Consider the following 14827-nt stretch of genomic DNA (forward strand, 5'->3'; position numbering starts at 1 on the left):
ACCCTAGATGCAGTTGCACCCCTAAAAACTAAAAACATTTCTCATAAGAAACTAGCTCCCTGGTATACAGAAAATACCCGAGCTCTGAAGCAAGCTTCCAGAAAATTGGAACGGAAATGGCTCCACACCAAACTGGAAGTCTTCCGACTAGCTTGGAAAGACAGTACCGTGCAGTGTCGAAGAGCCCTTACTGCTGCTCGATCATCCTATTTTTCCAACTTAATTGAGGAAAATAAGAACAATCTGAAAATTTATTTTTTATACTGTCGCAAAGCTAACTAAAAAGCAGCATTCCTCAAGAGAGGATGGCTTTCACTTCAGCAGTAATAAATTAATTAACTTCTTTGAGGAAAAGATCATGATCATTAGAAAGCAGATTACGGACTCCTCTTTAAATCTGCGTATTCCTTCAAAGCTCAGTTGTCCTGAGTCTGCACAACTCTGCCAGGACCTAAGATCAAGAGAGACTAAGTGTTTTAGTACGATATCTCTTGATACAATGATGAAAATAATCATGGCCTCTAAACCTTCAAGCTGCATACTGGATCCTATTCCAACTAAACTACTGAAAGAGCTGCTTCCTGTGCTTGGCCCTCCTATGTTGAACATAATAAACGGCTCTCTATCCACCGGATGTGTACCAAAAAACTCACTAAAAGTGGCAGTAATAAAGCCTCTCTTGAAAAAGCCAAACCTTGACCCAGAAAATATAAAAAACTATCAGCCTATATCAAATCTTCCATTCCTCTCAAAAAATTTAGAAAAGGCTGTTGCGCAGCAACTCACTGCCTTCCTGAAGACAAACAATGTATACAAAATGCTTCAGTGTGGTTTTAGACCCCATCATAGTACTGAGACTGCACTTGTGAAGGTGGTAAATTACCTTTTAATGGCATCAGACCGAGGCTTTGCATCTGTCCTCGTGCTCCTAGACCTTAGTGCTGCTTTTGATACCATCGATCACCACATTCTTTTGGAGTGATTTGAAACCCAAATTGGTCTACACAGACAAGTTCTGGCCTGGTTTAGATCTTATCTGTCGGAAAGATATCAGTTTGTCTCTGTGAATGGTTTGTCCTCTGACAAATCAACTGTAAATGTTGGTGTTCCTCAAGGTTCCGCTTTAGGACCACTATTGTTTTCACTATATATTTTACCTCTTGGGGATGTCATTCGAAAACATACTGTTAACTTTCACTGCTATGCGGATGACACACAGCTGGACATTTCAATGAAACATGGTGAAGGCCCAAAATTTCCCTCGCTAGAAGCCTGTGTTTCAGACATAAGGAAGTGGATGGCTGCAAACTTTCTACTTTTAAACTCGGACAAAACAGAGATGCTTGTTCTTGGTCCCGAGAAACAAAGAGATCTTCTGTTGAATCTGACAATTAATCTTAATGGTTGTACAGTCGTCTCAAATAAAACTGTGAAGGACCTCGGTGTTACTCTGGACCCCGATCTCTCTTTTGACGAACATATCAAGACTGTTTCAAGGACAGCTTTTTTCCATCTACGTAACAATGCAAAAGTCAGAAACGTTCTGTCCAAAAATGATGCAGAAAAACTAATCCATGCTTTTGTTACTTCTAGGTTAGACTACGGCAATGCTCTACTTTCCGGCTACCCAGATAAAGCACTAAATAAACTTCAGTTAGTGCTAAATACGGCTGCTAGAATCCTGACTAGAACCAACATTTTTCATCATATTACTCCAGTGCTAGCCTCCCTACACTGGCTTCCTGTCAAGGCAAGGGCTGATTTCAAGGTTTTACTGCTAATCTACAAAGCATTACATGAGCTTGCTCCTACCTATCTCTCTGATTAGGTCCTGCCGTACATACCTACTACACGTACGCTACGGTCACAAGACGCAGACCTCCTAATTGTCCCTAGAATTTCTAAGCAAACAGCTGGAGGCAGAGCCGTGGCGGAGATCTTTGTGGGCTATACTCAGCCTTGTCTCAGGATGGTAAGTTGGTGGTTGAAGATAACCCTCTAGTGGTGTGGGGGCTGTGCTTTGGCAAAGTGGGTGGGGTTATATCTTTCCTGTTTGGCCCTGTCCGGGGGCATCATTTGATGGGGCCACAATGTCTCCTGACCCCTCCTGTCTCAGCCTCCAGTATTTATGCTGCAGTAGTTTGTGTCGGGGGGCTAAAGTCAGTTTGTTATATCTGGAGTACTTCTCCTGTCTTATCCGGTATCCTGTGTGAATTTAAGTATGCTCTCTCTAATTCTTTCTCTCTTTCTTTCTCTCCCTTGGAGGACCTGAGCCCTAGAACCATGCCTCAGGACTACATGGCATGATGACTCCTTGCTGTCCCCAGTCCACCTGGACGTGCTGCTGCTCCAATTTCAACTGTTCTGCCTGCGGCTATGGAACTCTGACCTGTTCACCGGACGTGCTACCTGTCCCAGACCTGCTGTTTTCAAATCTCTAGAGACAGCAGGAGCGGTAGAGATACTCTTAATGATCGGCTATGAAAAACCAACTGACTTGTTGCACCCTCGACAACTACTGTGATTATTATTATTTGACCATGCTGGTCATTTAAGAACATTTGAACATCTTGGCCATGGTCTGTTATAATCTCCACCCGGCACAGCCAGAAGAGGACTGGCCACCCCTCATAGCCTGGTTCCTCTCTCGGTTTCTTCCTAGGTTTTGGCCTTTCTTGGTTTTTCCTAGCCACCGTGCTTCTACACCTGCATTGCTTGCTGTTTGGGGTTTTAAGCTGGATTTCTGTACAGCACTTTGAGATATCAGCTGATGTACGAAGGGCGATATAAATACATTTGATTTGATTTTGATTTGAGAAGCTAGTGCCTTTAAATAGTCATTGCCTCAGTTCTCAGGTCTATCAACGACATCCCGTGCAGCATGCAAACCTCAATTTGTGCTTTGAGAAAAAAAGGCAGTGACAATATCATAAAAAATAACTAAACAATTCATACAGTATAGTAAGCCTGTTGCATAAAACTAAATTAGGAAGGCAGAGAGACACAGCTGCATCTGGATTCAATTTATTTTATACCTTTTATATAAACTGGGTGGTTCGAGTCCTGAATGCTGATTGGCTAACAGCCGTGGTATATCAGACCATATACCACGGGTATGACAAAACATTTATTTTTAACTGCTTTAATTACGTTGGTAACCAGTTTATAATAGCAATAAGGCGTTGCGTCGTGCCTAAGAACAGCTCGTAGTCGTGGTGTATTGGCCATATACCACAAACCCCCGAGGTACCTTATTGCTTAAATATACAAGAGAGGCAAATGCTATTGCATTCCTTTCATTAGTGGTAACACCTTTCTCTGAAGGAATTAAACAAAAACTGGGCTGAGACTTGTTTTGTTGCACAGCCCAGAGGGTTTCAAACCTCTCCTCAGGGGGCCCCAGCCCTTCCATTTATTTGATCTATTCTACATATATCACACTTGATTCAACTTGTCAACTAATCATCAAGCCCTTAAATCAGGTGAGCTAGTTCAGGGCTACAACAAAATGGTGAAACGTATAGAGGGCCCACCAGGAGAGGTTTGAGAACCCTTGCCATAGGCTATTAAAATAAAATTGACAGAATGATAGGGGAGCTAAAATCCCCCAGAGATTGGTACGATGACCTAAGCAAATGTCCCAAAGATGCTAAAATCCCCCAGAGATTGGTATGGTAACCCAAGCAAATGTCCCAAAGCTGCTAGGCTTTGAAGGCATCTCATGGATTCAGTTTCTCTAGCAACTGAAAATTGCTTCACGTGCGACACACCGCACCTCACATACACACACACCGCATCTCTCTCACACACACGCACACGCACACAAACACACACACACACCTTGACAGTCTTCAGACGGAGCCATTTTGTGGCTTATTCTACTGCCGACACTGTCCCTCCAGCTCATCTCCTCCCTCCCAACCCTTACCATCATACCGTCACTGTGACAGCGACAACAAATAACCTATGTTAACCTCACTATGGGCAGCCACTTCCACTGCTCGCCACAAGAGGGAAGAGTGTGGCAAGAGGAGGACATCCCAGACCAGATGTAGAGGCATGCAGAGGATGGTAGAATCTCTTTATCTTATTCCTAAAGTAAGGAATAATGTAATTGTTATTCATGACATTCTTGTCTGCATGTGTTCTATGTGTTGCACCATCCCGAACGCAACCCAGGAGTGTGGAAGGTTTGAGTGAATGGCACCACAACATTTGCAAAATAGATTATTATCTCAGAACATCCTGGTTAAGAGGTTATGTAAACAATTGCAATCATCGTTGCGCTAGCTTAATCAACGGAGAGAGAATAAGAGATCATTGCCATCTTCCTCAGTTTAGAATAAAGGGCTGCCGTTTTGAGTGGTTACAGCTCTGTTGCCTTTGGTATTTGTGTGTCCATCCTGATGTATAAACCCATCCTGCTAGAAATAGCTCTAGGCTCCGGTGTGCAGACAACTGTGGGCTGTGGGTGTGGCAGGAGTACTACCTTTCAGAAGTACTACCTTTCAGGAGCAACGGAAAAAAAACATTGGTCATCAGGCTCCTAACTCCATACTTGGCCTAATCATCTGCACCTGGGTCTTCAATTACACAGAACCAGTCAAATGGGTCAAACCAGCCATGCAGAAATGCCCAATCCAACATCGAACCTTTGGTAATTATTCCTTGGCAATTCATGTCGATCTGATAGGATAAGCAATATGGTTCCACCTTGCCGTCTGATAGGCTAGCCGACCTTTTTCGCCGTTATTCTGCTTACACCAATGCAAACCTTTCAAGTCTAAACAAGTGACTACACAGCTTGTAGTTGTTCACTCTCCACTGCAGTGGGTACAATGAGGTATGCAGTGGGTGTAGGCACTAAGTAGTATCTAGCCAAACTATTTCAGATCTGTGCTGCCGAGTTGGATGAAGAACGGGAGACGAGGAAAGGAAGCCATTTTGGACAATAAATAAGCAGCACCATTTACCCAAGTGCCTAGTTGGCGTGTTAAAGGTTTTGCAGCCCAATGCTGTTTTTTTGCATGTTAATAATTCACAAATAAATTACTTTTGGAGGCATTTTTGTTCTATTTATAGAGAATCAAGGCGCCACTTCGACTAGCTAACTAGTATGTGTTTTCCATCTCTCATCCATACTCCCGACGTGCTCTGTGCTCATATGGGAGGATCTGAGAACAGGGCACAGTAGTAGAATCTGCATTTTAAATGTTTTGACTGTTTGAGAACGTTGTTTATTTAGAGGCCCATTTATCTCTAGGCCTCCCGAGTGGTGTAGCGGTCTAAGGCACTGCGTCTCAGCGCTTGAAGCATCACTACAGACACCCTGGTTCGAATCCAGGCTGTATCACAACCGGCTGTGATTGGGAGTCCCATAAGGGCGGCCCCACAATTGGCCCAGCGTCGTTCGGGTTTGGCCGGTGTAGGCGTTCATTGTAAATAAGAATTTGTTCTTAACTGACTTGCCTAGTTAAATAAATAAAAATAGAAGCCTATGCCAACAGTGCGCAACGATGCCTAATTTATCATCACCATTAAAGATAACATATCCTAATGGCTAAATTGTCCCTTTATTTATATCAGACAATAAAAAAAGCAAGTGTCATTTAATATTGATTTATTGAAAACGTAATATCAACTGGTTACATTATATGGTGGAACAGAATCTCAATCAAGGCAGTATCCTCAGCGGTGGCCCTTGTAGAAACCTATGGCTGTTTAATGGCATAGTTTTGTTTATTTACCAGACAAGACACTCTTCCTAAGCCCTTATCACAGTCAAGACACCTATTTTATATATTTAAAAAAACAAACATTATGTAACATAAGAATAAAATAGAACTGAATATTTTTTCCAAATTGATTCAAAAAAAATTGACAGGGATATTTGATGCGCGTCTGGAACAGTTATTCTCAGAATGCTCGCTTGAAACCGAGCTCAATTTGGAGAGTTGAAAGACAAAAAAGTCTGGGTTACAAACCAAAATGTGTCTTCTTTTCAATACACAAACATTTAATTTTGTTTAAATCTGCCTGTTCTTATGGAATTTTAAAAAATGAATAAAAACATTCCACATTGAACAACACTGCACGGTAATGAATTGCGGCCATGCTTAATGATTCTTATGAAAATATGCTCTAAGTCTTCATCAAACTAATATTTTTGTGTATTTTCAGTGTAGAACCTGTCGATCTGAAAACTGTATTACCACTACTCGTTAACCTTGCCCATGGCGCTATCGCACCGCTGACACCAGCTCAAGAGATGAGATTATAAACTGGATGTACGGCAATTGGAAACAGATCAAGGACCTGGAGATTGGGTGTCTGATAAGAGATTGTTACTGGAGTATTTACTAGGAGTCCCAGTAACACAAACAACCCTGGAGGAGGTGACAACATTAATCTCAATCTCCTGTGTCTTTTTCCTTTCTGTTTCACAATCTCTTTCCACTCTCTTCTCCCTCGTCTCCCCCCACCCCCATTTCCCTCCTCCCCTCTCTGTCCCCCCCTCTCTTTCTCCGTTTCATCAGGGTGTTATGTGCAGCTCGTCTGTATTCTTCCTTCAGGAAAGCACCAGAAGAGCGAGCTACACATTGACCAGATTGGCAGCGTAGGCTAGCCCACTCACCGCAGGCGTGATGCAATGCAAACTCTATATGACAGAGCACATCAACAACACCCACACACATATGCCACACCTACACGCTTAACGCCTACGCGTGTGTCCGCATACCAACACCGATCATGAAAAACAGTATGCCACTGTGGAGGGATGGGCATGTGTAAGAGAGTACTCGAACGGACGTCAAAGTTCGATATTTAACCGGAGATCAAATACTGTAAAACTACTTGTTGGAATGTGCTTTTTGTCCCTACAAGTGAAATGTTGTCTTGAAGACTATGTTCATTTGCTTTTCACTCCAGATACACAAACTACATTCCTTAGCAAAGGACGACAGTTTTATCACAAATTCTAAAATGGTTGGTTGATGTAGGAAAATATGTGTTTCATTTTTTTGGAATAATTGTGTCATTTCAGCATTTTAATAGTCCTGTTTAGTTTCCGCTTAGGCTACTTTTAAACCTACTAGTACCGTGTAGAAGTGGTTAGCCTAGGGCTAGCCTATAACCCCACCTAAACATAGCTAGATTGACTGCATGCCAACTAGGCTTGGGCGGTATACCCCGTATATACCGTACACCAGGTTTTCTGGAAATATCCACGGGATGTTTTTTCAATACAGTTAACTATTTCTGTAAAGTTTTTTCAATACATTGTAATATTTGTAGCTACTTTTTAAGTAAATAGTCTACAGTCAACTTGTGCGATATGTTAGGATGTAAAGCAGATTGCGTTCTTCATTTCACCTGTAACATTATCTTACCGTAGTTCCCCAGAACAGTTGAGCCAGTCACGTGTTTGTTTGTAATAGCACAACAGGAGAAAGTGGGTAGCTAGGTGAGTCCAGCTGTGTGTTGTTGAAAAGAGGAGCGTTTTATATTGAAAGTCAGTGCTTTCTTACTTCGATAGAGTGATCAAGGATATACATATAAAATGCAACAATTTCAACGATTTGACTAAGTTACAGTTCTTATAAGAAAATGTAGGCCCTAATCTATGGATTTCACATGGGAGGGCATAGGCCCACCCACTTATGAAACAGGCCGACCCACTGGGGAGCCAGGCCCAGCCAATCAGAATCAGTTTTTCCCCACACTAGGGCTTTATTACAGACAGAAATACTCCTCCGTTTCATCATCTGTCCAGGTGGCTGGTCTCAGACGATCCCGCAGGTGAAGAAGCCGGATGTGTCCTGGGCTGGTGTGGTTACACGTGGTCTGTGGTTGTGAGGCCGGTTGGACATACTGTCAGATTTCTCTAAAACGACGTTGGAGGCAGCTTATGGTAGAGAAATGAACATACAATTCTCTGGCAACAGCTGTGGTGGACATTCCTGCAGTCAGCATGTCATTTACATGCTCCTTCAAAACTTGAGACATCTGTGGCATTGTGTTGTGTGACAAAACTGCACATTTTAAAAGTGACCTTTTATTGTCCACAGCACAAGGTGTAATGATTATGCTGTTTATTCATAGTCTTCATATGCCACACCTGTCAGGTGAATGGATTATCTTGGCAAAGAGAGAAATAAATGCTCACTAACAGGAATACAAACAAATTTGTGAGAAATAAGATTTGTGTGTGTATGGAACATTTCTGGGATCTTTTATTTCAGCTCATGAAACATGTTGCATTTATATTTTTGATCAGCCACACATCTGCTGACAGAATGCCCATTAGCCAATTCTTATCCAATTTTTTTTTATTTTACTAGGCAAGTCAGTTAAGAACAAATTCTTATTTTCAATGACAGCCTAGGAACAGTGCCTGTTAACTGCCTTGTTCAGGGGCAGAATTAGATTTGTACCTTGTCAGCTCAGGGGGTTTGAACTTGCAACCTTCCGGTTACTGGTCCAACGCTCTAACCACTAGGCTACGCTCACGCACAACATTTTCCAGATGCCAAGCAGAAATGACAATAAGAAGCATTTCACATCTGCAGCACAATATTTATTATGCATATTATCTTGTTTACCTCTGTGAAAAATTCAGAATTCTGCATTAACACGAACCCTAAGTTTAACTTGCTAGTTAATCTAAGTAAGTAAATAGCTGAATTAATAAGGTGACGTGGCATCATATTGTGTTAGCTTAGTGCTGTGTTTGAAAAGTCAAAGCCCTTTGCAGGAGTTATTTGTACAGCTGCCACTATCTTCATTTCCTTGTGTTTTTTTCTCCTCTCCGTTCTCAGCACGTCTTCTCCTTCCCCCCTTCTCTCAGAGCAGAGCAGGCAGGCCCGCTGCCCTAGCGACACCAGACTCCACACAGACACAGTGTGTACACATGCTGCTCCAAAGCCAGTACTGTTCTTCCTTCAGACAAGCATATGTAAAAACGTTGTTCATTTGCACAATGTCTCTCATTCACATTCGCTTGTAAATGTCCAAACTCACCAGAAATGGCATTCGGTAGCTCCTACCTATATATGTAGAACTTTATGAGCTCGATTGCATGTCTTTGCAATTTGTTTTATTTTAGTTTGCGCTCGTTAGCATAGTTAGCTAACAGCCTCCACGGAAATTCGCTTTTACTAATAGACACCCCATTAGGCTTTTTAGCTGGATTTTGTTTGGCGTCCCATTGAGTACTAAGCCGGTAGTACCGTATATCCTGTTATGAGAGAAGGACGGTATGACTATATGAAAATCTGGCTACCACGCACCCCTAATGTGCACCCCTAGTGTGATAGCTACCCTCACGCTGCTCCCTCCTAGGAGGTCCTGGAAAACATGTCAGTGTCCAACTGACAAAACAACTGGATTGAAGCCAGCAAAATTAATCCTGAAGCATATTATATAGCAGACTATAAAACACATGGTGAGTAGAGTAGTGTGGAGTAGGCTACGTGAAAACAGGTAAATATGTTTTGGGGAATCCTTTTAAGAACACTTCAAAGAGACACGCACTTAAAACAACACTATCTAGACACAGTGTACTGGAGGGGGAGGTGAAAATGAAACCAATGACTTAAACATGCAGCACAAACACACCCAGTCCACAGGGAGGACTACTGAAAACACACCCAGTCCACAGGGAGGACTACTGAAAACAGACCCAGTCCACAGGGAGGACTACTGAAAACACACCCAGTCCACAGGGAGAACTACTGAAAACACATCCACTCCACAGAGAGGACTACTGAAAACACACCCAGTCCACAGGGAGAACTACTGAAAACACACCCAGTCCACAGGGAGGACTACTGAAAACACACCCAGTCCACAGGGAGAACTACTGAAAACACACCCAGTCCACAGGGAGGACTACTGAAAACACACCCAGTCCACAGGGAGAACTACTGAAAACACACCCAGTCCACAGGGAGGACTACTGAAAACACACCCAGTCCACAGGGAGAACTACTGAAAACACACCCAGTCCACAGGGAGGACTACTGAAAACACACCCAGTCCGCAGGGAGGACTACTGAAAACACACCCAGTCCACGGGGAGAACTACTGAAAACACACCCAGTCCACGGGGAGAACTACTGAAAACACTACTGAAGAATTGAAGAGGCAAAATACAAAAAGAGTCAGGATAGAGGAGGGGGTGAGGTAACAGCCGTCAGAAAGTATTCAGACCCCGTTTCCACATTTCGTTACAGCCTTTACTCAAGAACTTTCTCAGCAAATCTACACACAATAGCCCATAATGACAAAGCGAAAACAGGTTTTGAGAAGAAAAGAAAATACGTTTGAAAAATAAATACCTTTATTTACGTATAAGTATTCAGACCCTTTATGAGACTCAAAATTGAGCTCAGGTGCATCCTGTTTCCATTTTTTTCCCTCACCTTTATTTAACCAGGTAGGCAAGTTGAGAAAATTCACCCAACTTATTGTGGGAAGCTTGTGGAAGGCTACCCGAAACGTTTGACCCAAGTTAAAAAACTTAAAGGCAATGCTACCAAATACTAATTGAGTGTATGTAAACTTCCGACCCACTGGGAATAAAGAAATAAAAATAAATAAAAAGCTGAAATAAATAATTCTCTCTACTATTATTATTATTTCACATTCTTAAAATAAAGTGGTGATACTAACTGACCAGGGAATTTCTACTAGGATTAAATGTCAGGAATTGTGAAAAAATGAATTTAAATGTATTTGGCTAAGGTGTATGTAAACTTCTGACTTCAACTGTATCTGTCTAGGTTGGAACTGGTGCTGTTAAAATACAATAAATAATTTTAATTCTGAACTGGAATAAACGGATTGATCACATCACACAGATGAATAACAGAACACAGGCTTTTTGATAGTGCAACCCCCTAAGTAACAGTACAGATGAAAAATGATCAAGCCTACTGTACATCTTAGAAATGATTGTTGAAAGAAAGTCTAGGTTGGAACTGTTGCTGTTAAAATACATATATTTTTTTTATTGTGAACTGGAATAAACTGATTGATCACATCACACAGATGTTGACCAGAAAACACACACACAGTCCTAATGAGAGCATGTCTAATATGTATTGTATTTTAACAGCAACATGTCTATTCTGGTCTCTGTTTTAACAGTGTAACACTGAGGTGATGCTCAGCCTTGAAACTGTTTCTGTACTTGTTTTTGAAGTATGTCAGAGTTGAGAACCCCGACTCACATAGGTATGTGTTGCCAAACTGGACCAGAACATCTACTGCTTTCTCAGTCAGGCAGGAGACCGCTTCCTGCTGCAGATGAACAACCCAGAACTGTGTGAGTGTTTACCTCAAAAAGCACCTTGCTTCAATCAGTTTATTCCAGTTCAGTATAACAATTATTATTGTATTTTAACAGCAACAGTTCCAACCTAGACTAGTTTTCAACAATCATTTCTACAGTAAGATGTACAGTAGGCCTGATCATTGTTCATCTTCATCTGTACTGTTACTTAGGGTTGCACTATCAGTAGCTAGTTAGTTTGCTAAGGTTAGCTATTAGCTGTGTACAAAACCAGGGGATTGTTTGAAATAGAAACTCGCATCTACTATGAGAGATAGTACTCCCTTATTTCTGCTGATCATCACCTGTTATAAAACAACAATGCCTTGCTAGTTGACTTACTTTTCCACTGTCGAGGCACTGTTTGATGAAACATTCTGGCCTGTTCTGAAAGAACTTCCTGGGTTTACCATCATGCTTGTTGATGTTTGGTCAGGACGTGTCGTTTTATAGCATGAGTCCATTTGATGAGCTGCATAGTGTGGGTCGCGGAGTGATCTTCAAGAAAACTGCAGAAAAAAAGATCTGGTAAACCGCGAAGCACACGGGCATCTACCTCCACCTCTCACACTCACACAGCTGCCAAACTGAGCAGAGACAGCTGCTTAAGCAGAGGTGCACTTGGCCAAATCAATTCCAGTAACTAATTAAATGATTATAAAATTTACTCTGACACGTCACGTCGCGACCCATACTTTTAGAAAGGCTGCTCTATGACAACGGTGTCTAGATGGAATTTGTGTTTGTGGTCCTGGCAACTGGACCTTTTTTGGAACACCATTATTTTTTATCTTACTGAGACTTACTGTCAGGGCCCAGCCCAGATGGCAGAATCTGTGCAGAATCTGTGCAGAATATATAGGTGCTGCTGTAGGCCCTCCTTGGTTGGTGACAGAAGCACCAGATCATCAGCAAACAGCAGACATTTTACTTCAGATTCTAGTAGGGTGAGCCGGGTGCTGCAGACTGTTCTAGTGCCCTCGCCAATTAGTTGATATATATGTTGTAGAGGTTGGGGCTTTAGCTGCATCCCTGTCTCACCCCACAACCCTGTAGAAAGAAATGTGTTTTTTGCTAATTTTAGGGATTTTATAATGTCGTATGTTTTTCCCCGAACACCACTTTCCATCAATTTGTATATCAGACACTCATGCCAAATTGACACAAAAGCTTTTTTGAAATCAACAAAGCATGAGAAGACTTTGATTTTGATTCGGTTTGCTTGTTTGTCAATTAGGGTGTGCAGGGTGAATAAATGGTCTGTTGTATGGTAATTTGGTAAAAAGCCAATTTGACATTTGCTCAGTACTCTCTCTCTCTATTACCTCCCTCTATTACCTCTCTCTCTCTCTTACCTCTCCATCACGCCCTCCTTTCGGAAAAGCTGACCACGACTCCATTTTGTTGCTTCCAGCCTATAGACAGAGAATAAAACAGGAAGCTCCTGCGCTCAGGTCTGTTCAACGCTGGTCCGACCAAATTGATTCCACGCTTCAAGATTGCTTCGATCACGTGGACTGGGATATGTTCCGCATTGCGTCAAACAACAACATTGACGAATACGCTGATTCGGTGAGCGAGTTTATTAGCAAGTGCATCGGTGATGTCATACCCACAGCAACTATTAAAACCCAAACCAGGAACCGTGGATTGATGGCAGCATTCACGCAAAACTGAAAGCGCGAACCACTGCTTTTAATCAGGGCAAGGTGACCGGAAACATGACTGAAAACAAACAGTGTAGCTATTCCCTTTGCAAGGCAATCAAACCAGCTAAGCATCAGTATAGAGACAAAGTAGAGTCGGAATTCAACGGCTCAGACACAAGAGGTATGTGGCAGGATCTACACTCAATCACAGATTACAAAAAGAAAACCAGCACCGTTGCGAACCAGGATGTCTTGCTCCCAGACAGACTAAACAACTTCTTTGCTCGCTTTGAGGACAATACAGTGCCACTGACACGGCCCACTACCAAAACCTGCGGACTCTCCTTCACTGCAGCCGACGTGATTAAAACATTTAAACATGTTAACCCTCGCAAGGCTGCAGGCCCAGACGGCATCCCCAGCCGCGTCCTCAGAGCATGCGCAGACCAGCTGGCTGGTGTGTTTACAGACATATTCAATCAATCCTTATCCCAGTCTGCTGTTCCCACATGCTACAAGAGGGCCACCATTGTTCCTGTTCACAAGAAAGCTAAGGTAACTGAGCTAAACGACTACCGCCGTAGCACTCACTTCCGTCATCATGAAGTGCTTTGAGAGACTAGTCAAGGACCATATCATCTCCACCCTACCTGACACCCTAGACCCACTCCAATTTGCTTACCGCCCCAACAGGTCCACAGATGACGCAATCGCAACCACACTGCACACTTTCCTAACCCATCTGGACAAGAGAAATACCTATGTGAGAATTCTGTTCATCGACTACAGCTCAGCATTTAACACCATAGTACGCCCCAAACTCGTCATCAAGCTCGAGACCCTGGGTCTCAACCCCGCCCTGTGCAACTGGGTACTGGACTTCCTGACGGGCCGCCGCCAGGTGGTGAGGGTAGGTAAGAACATCTCCACCCCGCTGATCCTCAACACTGGGGCCCCACAAGGGTGCGTTCTGAGCCCTCTCCTGTACTCCCTGTTCACCCACGACTGCATGGCCATGCACGCCTCCAACTCAATCATCAAGTTTGCAGACGACACTACAGTGGTAGGCTTGATTACCAACAACGACGAGACGGCCTACAGGGAGGAGGTGAGGGCCCTCGGAGTGTGGTGTCAGGAAAATAACCTCACACTCGACGTCAACAAAACGAGATGATCATGGACTTCAGGATACAGCAGAGGGAGCACCCCCCTATCCACATCAACGGGACAGTAGTGGAGAGGGTAGTAAGTTAAGTTCCTCGGCGTACACATCACGGACAAACTGAATTGGTCCACCCACACAGACAGCGTGGTGAAGAAGGCGCAGCAGCACCTCTTCAACATCAGGAGACTGAAGAAATTCGGCTTGTCACTGAAAACACTCAAACTTCTACAGATGCACAATCGAGAGCATCCTGTCGGGCTGTATCACCGCCTGGTACGGCAACTGCTCCGCCCACAACCGTAAGGCTCTCCAGAGGGTAGTGAGGTCTGCACAACGCATCACCGGGGGGCAAACTACCTGCCCTCCAGGACACCTACACCCCCCCCAGTAAACCATGCCTGGATTGACCCCTGTAACAGCCCTGGTAATGGACACAGGGATTACAATCTCAACAGGGGAGTGACCAATTAATCAGAAGCTGTTGGTCTAGCACAGAGATAAGACCATAATTGTCAGAACAATGATAGTTTATTAGGATGTTACAAACTAGGATACCACAATAGGATACATTTTGGATAAACAAACTACAACTCACATGGACCTCAGCGTAAAACTATTTATCACACGCCAGCGCGCAGACATACACACACACACGATGCTAGTGCGCACACAGACACG

At 43.2% G+C, this 14827-nt stretch overlaps 1 protein-coding gene across 2 annotated transcripts in view; it reads right to left on the bottom strand.

Annotated features, from left to right (window-relative positions):
* Nucleotides 1-14827, bottom strand: part of LOC110508241 (activated CDC42 kinase 1) — a 116485-nt gene that overhangs the window by 84078 nt on the left and 17580 nt on the right. The gene's annotated exons all lie outside the window — the stretch shown is intronic.

This window comes from Oncorhynchus mykiss, chromosome 28 (genome assembly GCF_013265735.2).
Source record: "Oncorhynchus mykiss isolate Arlee chromosome 28, USDA_OmykA_1.1, whole genome shotgun sequence".
Taxonomy (NCBI): domain Eukaryota; kingdom Metazoa; phylum Chordata; class Actinopteri; order Salmoniformes; family Salmonidae; genus Oncorhynchus; species Oncorhynchus mykiss.